Source organism: Pteropus medius, unplaced genomic scaffold, assembly GCF_902729225.1.
Source record: "Pteropus medius unplaced genomic scaffold, Ma_sr-lr_union100, whole genome shotgun sequence".
NCBI lineage: Eukaryota > Metazoa > Chordata > Mammalia > Chiroptera > Pteropodidae > Pteropus > Pteropus medius.
The window spans coordinates 47,393,918-47,401,523 of NW_024349800.1; the positions used below are offsets into that span (position 1 = coordinate 47,393,918).

Consider the following 7,606-nt stretch of genomic DNA (forward strand, 5'->3'; position numbering starts at 1 on the left):
TTTTTTTTTTTTTTTAGTCTGGGTTATTAAAATCTTTAAAAGGTTAAAATAAGAGAAGTATCAAACTTTGTTATTTAGCTGGGAGCTTATGTTTCTTTGGAATTACTAGAAACAATCAGGGGCCAGGTTGAAAACATAAGTGAAATTCACAGGTGATATGTAGATCATATTTAGTAATTGTTTTCAATTTCCTCCCTCCTTGAACAAATAGCACATTTAACAATCTAGAATTTTCAATTTCTATTTTAATAGGAGACTGCTGCAGCAAGCACATTTTTAGGACTTCTATCTTTTTATAGAATTTTCAAAAATTTTACAGGAGTACAGAATCTGTTAAAAAAATGATTTTTCTTTCAGAAATCCAGGAAAGCCAAAGTATTCAGGAATGTATTCCTTTTAAAATTAGACAATATAGACTACATAATTTCCTAGTTTGGGTCCAGGTCAATAAAACAACTTTCTAAAAAAGACTATTTTTTTAAAAATTGAGATTTAATTTTTCAGAGGTTTTAGGTTCACAGCAAAATAAGGTAGAGCTTTCCTATATGTCCTCTGCCCCCACACATGCACAGCCGCCCTCATATCAACATCCCCCACCAGAGCGGTCCATTTGTTACAATAACGAACCTACACTGAAACATTACCATCACCCAAAGTCCATAGTTCACATTAGGCTTCATCCTCAGTGTATATTCTATTTGGACAAATGTATAATGACACATATCTATCATTATGGTATCAGAGTATTTTCACTGCCTTAAAAATCCTGTGCTATATCTATTCATCCTGCACCTTACCAACTCATTATCTTTTTATTGTCTCCATAGTTTAGCCTTTTCCAGAATGTCATGTTGTTGGAAATATAGAGACATACAGGATGCAGCTTTTTCAGATTGGCTCCTTTCACTTAATAATATGCATTTAAGGCTCTTCCATGCCTTCTAACAACTTCATACCTCATTTCTTTCTTTTAGTGTTGAATAATGTTCAACTGTCTGGATGTACCAGTTTATTTATCCAGTCACCTACTAAAGGACACTGTGGTTGCTTCCAAGTTTTGGCAATTACACAGCTGCAGTTATTAAACTATGAATAAAACACCCATGTGAAGAATTTTGTGTGGACCTAAGTTTTCAAGTCCTTTGGGTAAATAACAAAGAGTACAACTGCTGGATTGTATGGTATATTACATTTTGTAAGAAACCACCATGCTGTCCACCCGTAATCAATGAGAATTCCTGTTGCTCTACAATCTTGTTAGCATTTCTTGTCACTGTTCTGAATTTTGACTATTCTAATAGGTGTGTAGTGATATGTCATTGTTGCTTTAATTCACATTTCCTTGATGACATACGGTGCAGAGCATCTTTTCATACACTATTTGCCATATGTATATCTTCTTTGGTGAGATATCTGTTAAGGTCTTTGGCCCATTTTTTGATTGGGTTGTTTTCTCACTGTTGAGGTTTAGGAGATCTTTATATATTTTAGATAATAGTCCTTTATCAGATATGTCTTTTGCAAGTATTTTCTCCCAGTCTTGTCCTTTCATTCTCTAGATGTTGTCTTTCACAGAGAAGTTTTTAATTTTAATGACGTCCACCTTATCAATTATTTCTTTCACAGATCATGCAGTATTGTATTTAAAAAGTCACTGCCACACCCATGGTCATCTAGATTTTCTCTTCTAGAAGTTTTAGGTTTGCATTTTACATTTACGCCTGTGACCCATTTTGAGTTAATTTTCGTAAACAGTTTGTAAGGTCTATGTCTAGATTCAATTTTTTGCATATGGATGTCCAGTTGTTCCAATGCCGTTTAGTGAAAAAACTATCTTTGCTCCATTGTATTGCCTTTGCTCCACTGTCAAAGATCAGCTGACTATATGTCACTATAGCTTTAAAGTTAAGTCTAGAAGTTGGGTAGTGTCAGTCTTTTGACTTTACTATTCTCCTTCAATATTGTGTTGGCTATTCTGGGTCTTTTGCCTCACTACAGAAACTTTAAAATGTCTGCTGGCATTCACAAGGTAACTTGTTGGAATTTTGATTGGGACTGCACTGACTCTACAGATCAAATTAGAAAGAACTGACACCTTGACAACATGGAGTCTTTCTATTCATGAAAGTGAAATCTCTCTCCATTTATTTAGTTCTTGATTTCATTCACCTGTGTTCTGTTTTTCCTCATATAGATCGTGTACACGATTTGTTAGATTTATACCATTTCACTTTCTTTGGATGCTAATACAAATAATATTGTTTTTCATTGCAAATTCCACTTGTTCTTTGCTGGTATTAATACACAGGCACACACACAAATTAAATATTATGGTATCTTGTTCTTTAGTCTGGGTCATTGCTAAATATTTTCCTTAAAAGCAGAGGTCAGCAAACTAAGGCCTTTGTGCAAAATTCAGCTCACCACCTGTTTCTGTATTGCCCACAAGCCAATAATTTTATACTTTTAAATGACGGGGGCGTGGGGAGGAATCAAAAGAGTATTTTGTGATACATGCAAATTACATAAATTCAACTTCTAATGTCCTAAATCAAGTTTTATTGGGACACAGCCACACCCATTTATTTATTCTTGGCTGCTCTCACTACAATGGCAGAGTCTGAATAGCAGTGACTGAACGAAACCTTATGGCTTGCAAAGTTCACATTATTCACTATCTGGCCATTGACAGAAGGTATGCACCCCTGCTTAAAAACTAATTTTGGGCACTGATAAAGCTTTTCCTTTAGAAAGCAATTTTTCTCAGGAAAAAAATAAACTTGGTTGGCATTCAGGTTCAAGGATTGACAGAAGTATTTGAGAAGATCAATTTAATCCTGCTCCCTTTTCTTCATGGATATTCTAGCTTAAAAATTTTTAACTTTTTTGTAGTCCAGATACTTGAACACTTGAGTCAGACTGCCTACCTTTAAATCTCAGCTCTATTTCTTAAAAACTGTGTAAACTTTTGAATAAGACATCCTCCCCCTTCCTCATCTATAAAATGGCAATAGCAGTATCCATCTCTGAGCTGTGAGAATTAACTGGTGATAATACATTCTTAGAACAGTGCTGGGCACACAGTAAATGCTAAATAAAGGTAAATCTAGTAAAATAGATAACCTTGATCAACATTCCTCACCCCAATTTCCCTCCACTATTACAGATGAAGATAGCGAGGCTCAGAAAGGATACTGAACGAATAACAATTAACCAGCTTCACCTCCTGTTAATTACTGCAAAGCTAAGTGACCAGGTGACAGAAATTACAAACAGAAGGAAAGTTAGAAACCTTCTGAAGCATCTCAAATTCTTAGTGTCACAGTTCTAGGTTTTAAAATAGGTCCTTGCCCTCCCTGTAATTAATAATCCAGTTCAGATTCAACACTGGCAAGCAGAATTCCCTGAAAGAGGCAACACATTTACCAGCCCTAAAAATACCAGGAAGGAGAGCAGTAGGTATTGATTTGCATCTCTAAGGACTCTCTGATGGGGGAAAACACCCAGTTCACAGGCTTCTTTAATAATATCCTCAGAATATTTCCACAGACCACAGAAAACACACACCATAAGTGAGAGGAACTATTCCACTGCACCAGGAGGTGGTGGTGGGCAAATGCAAGGCATAAAACCTCTCCTGCAGGGAAATGAGTGTGCAGGAGCCTAGTGCAAAAAGGGTTAAAGGAATCTTCCATTCAAGGGAGGATGTGTTTTGCAATGGCTCTGCTAAAATGGAAACATGCGGAAGCATGCTTGTATATCTGGTTTTGTCTCTTCTCTCTCCAATACAAAGAAAGGAACAAAACCCAAAGAACTTTTAACAGTGCTAGGTTGACTACTATAATCAACATTTGAGGCTACTGTAATCTCATCAACTATTTTCATACCAATTTTTGTGACTAAATTCTACTGACAATCTAGAAAGGAAAATAAATTGAATTTGATCCATAAAACCAACTTTCCAATTGTTGTACAAAATATTCACTACACCAAGGTTCCAGGGACAAAAGAAAGCTGTGCTTTTTTGCAATACTGACCAGTTTCATATGGTATGTCAAATGATGTTCTAGTTGTGGTAGGTCTTCATTTAACAGTAACTTTTATATTTTTATTCTTGCCCCTCAAATAATGTCTTTGTTGTTGTTAAAAGTTTTCCAGGTTTACTATATTTCTATTCTTATTTAGTCATCACTAGAAAAAGACTAGTCATGTAATTCAGTGAGTCAGCTAAACAATCTGAGTTGGTAATCTCCCCAACATGTCTTTTGGCAAGACAAATTCAAGATTTCTTGTTTGTTGAGATGCAATAATACCATGAGTTAAAAAAGCCTATAACTGGATAGACTGGAGTATAATTTAACTAGTTTCCTCATTCAGGTGTCAAGTAGCGAGTTCATGTCACAGCTAAGGTCAGTTCCTACATTACCCAAACATCACTGCACAGGATTACCAGAGAAAGTGATATTTACATAGCCATTTAGCCACTTTAAAACTTAAAATGATATTCCAGGTGTAAACATACTCAGGACTACTTTCACATCTCATGAATATATTTAAGACTAGCTTCATGTCTCGTGGACTGGTTTTTTTAGAGAGTAGTAGCTACTTTAATCTCTTCTTTCTAGACTTTAGATTTTGGTCTTATTTCCTTTCTCTTTGTTTATGAACGTTTTTCTCTCTTCTATCACTTAAGCAGAGCAAAAGAAAAGTCAAATAATGAAAAATCCTCAATGATCCAAAAATCTACATGGATTTTACTAATCTTTTTAAAAAGTTGTTAAAATTTAATTTACTTAGCTCCCCTCTATAGAGTTATATAACTGAGCTGCGTGGGGGCACTCTCTAATAAGGTAGACATTAGTCCTTTCCAAGGAGCTACATTCTACCTGGTGTTCTGCTACATACCCAGAAAGATGAGATATGTGGAAAATACTTCGTGTGCCAAACTGCATAAGTTTCACCTTTTCGTTATTTGCAAATTCTCCAGGCTGTTTTCCTATGCCTAATAGCAACCCAAAGCCTCTTCATTTTCTAGGTCTAATCAATATCAATCCACTTCAGAATACTTCCAACTTCGCCTTACTTCATTTCTCAATGCTCCATTTTTGAACTCATAATACTCATTTCATAAATTACTAGTATTTTAACTTTGTACTGTTATTCAATTTCATTTGTCTAAAAGCTTTAAAAGATTCAAAATTCTCTGCAATTTCTTTCTTACCTCACGCGGTACAAATATGCACAAAACTTTTAGGAAAAGAACCCACCAAGACTCACATCTGGCACAAATATGTACCCTGGAAGCACTTCGTGCATTTTGGTTCGTCTGTGTTGGAACGCAGTTACAACACTGCAAAGTTAGCCAATATCCTATTACCCCAGTTACTTAACCAGCAAGTCTAATTTTCCAAAAAACACAAGATTAGCCTGAGGTTACTTCAGGTTTTCCATCTGTCAAGAAGACCTGGAATAAAAATCCTCAGATTACCAACAGGGCTCTGTAAACAGAAAAAGTTTAAAAATAAATGAGCTGTACACCTTCCCAGACTCTCCCTTGACGGTAGGATTAAAAGGTGGTGTCAAGGGTTAAACAGATCTTTGTAGTAGTTCAGTTTTCCAACTCCCGCTGTTCGTAATACTCCTACCTACCTACAAAGCAGTGTAGAATAAAGGGGCTGCAAGAGCACGCCTACCAACCCCCAACTAGCGAGGAGGAAGTACGCGGCTTGACGCCGGGCAGCTGGACGGCCTCGCGGCCCCGGGGCTGGGCCCGTTCGGCCCGCAGCCGCCCAACTCCGCGAGCGCCCCGCCGCGCAGCCCACAGCCCCGGCTGGCCCCAGCTGATTGCGGGCACGTGACGCCAGGGGCCAATAGGGAGGGCGCCGGGGTGCGGCCCGCAAGGGCCTCTTTGGGCACAACAAACACGGGCGGAAACAGCTGAACGGGTGACTGCGCGGGGTCCCAGCGGGTCAGCCACGGCCCCGCGGACCGGAACGCCTCGCTGCTACCCAACAGCCGCACCACGCTCTCCGCTAGGCCCCTTCCTCGGTTCAGGGGTCAACTGGGGAGGAGGGCAGAGTGGCGGACATTCACCCGGCGGGGCAGAAAACAAAAGCCAACACCGCCTCCAGCCCGTGGCAAGTGCCAGTCGGCCAGGGATGTGGCCTTTTTTTAAGGACGGGCCATGCCATGGCGTAATCACAGCACCACAACTCCAAGTCGAGTTCGCACTTCACTCCAGGGACGTGGGCGCGGCGAGGAGGCCAAAGCAGCAGGCCTCCGGGCGACTACGGCGGCGCGGAGCCCGGGGCGCGCCCCCGACACTGCGGCGGGGACGAGGCCCGTGGGGGCGGGGCAGCCGAGGCGGTGTGGGGGGTGGTCGCCAAACTGCCAGCGGAGCGGGCGCCAGAGGCCTCGGCCGCGACGTTTAAGGACTCCGAGGCGGCGCCGGAGGGACTAGCCGGAACCGGAGGGCCAGGTGAGCGACTGCGGCTGTGGCGGTCGCTCCAGTCGTCCCGGCTGCTCGCGGCGGGGACGGGCCGACAGCGGCCGCCGAGCCTGGGCCTCACAAAGAGAAAACACCCCAGCTCGTCATCCCGTAGTCCCCGTCGCCGGGGCCCGCCCAAAGGAGCCGGGGTCGCCCGCGCTGGGACCCCGGGGGGAGCGCGACAAGGAAGAGGCACTTCCTGCCTGGGCCCCCGCCCCGGACCAATTCCCGAGTCTTCGAAGCCGCTGACCTGGAGGGCTCCCTACCCCACAGCGAGTTCCGAACCCAGCTTCCACCCGTCTTACCCCAAGCGGCTGTAAGATCCGCGGCCGCCTGCGGCTCTTTGCTCCTCAGCTGGGATGAAGCCCCTCGGCCACCAGAGTCTCTAGGTTTAGTCAGGCCCCGACCTTGGCCCCGCCTCTCCCTGGTTGGGCCTCAGCGTCAATCATCCAGCACAGCTCCGCCCCTCGAACTGTCGGCTCTCCCGGTTGGCCCAGAACACTCTTCATTTCTAGGCCCCGCCCCCTCCCCGGCACACTGCCCCTTCCTCCGGGCCCCGCCCCTTCTCTGGTTCACCGCTCCACCCCCGTCCCCGACTTCAGCTGGGGTTCGTGTTGCGACCAACCCCTCCCAGAAGCTGCGGACCCAGGGCTAGCTCCCAGCAGCTCGTCCCGCCCCTGACCCAACACCCGGATTCGTACAGCCAATCAAAGAAGATAACTCTACCCCCTCTCCAGAGGTGGCCAATGTGCAGATAGTTAAGATCCACCCCTTTCCCAGCTGAGAGCACACAACACAGCGTCCACGTGAGTCAGCTTCTTAAAGGAGTCAGCTCCCCCTTTCTAATTGCGGCAGCTGTGAGACATCGCGCGTCATCAGAGTCACCAGGCTGTGGCTAAGGCCTAGCTTCCTGAGGCCCCGTGATAACAAATGAAAACAACAGGCTGTTTTCTAGGCAAAGCAGGTGCCTATTTAGTTAACATGCACTATGTAATTAATTTCTTTGAGATTGCGTACTCTTGCCAGTCCTTATAGAGGGCCCTCTTTTTATTTACAAACCCCAAATCCTTTGAATTTGAGCGTACAGGAACTCTTGAAGATCTATGGAAAAAAGACTTA

General features: G+C 43.1%; 1 protein-coding gene across 2 annotated transcripts in view; it reads right to left on the reverse strand.

Moving 5' to 3' along the window:
- The window catches only part of YPEL5 (yippee like 5), a 14,645-nt gene extending 7,710 nt beyond the window's left edge, over positions 1 to 6,935 (reverse strand). Inside the window, exon 1 of one of the 2 annotated variants that reach the window (XM_039887487.1) lies at positions 6,793 to 6,935. The gene's annotated coding sequence lies outside the window, so the exon portion shown is untranslated. Of the gene's footprint in view, positions 1 to 5,649; positions 5,770 to 6,792 lie in introns of those variants that run through there. The other variant, XM_039887488.1, reaches the window with a different exon arrangement.
- Between the last annotated feature and the right edge of the window lie 671 nt (positions 6,936 to 7,606).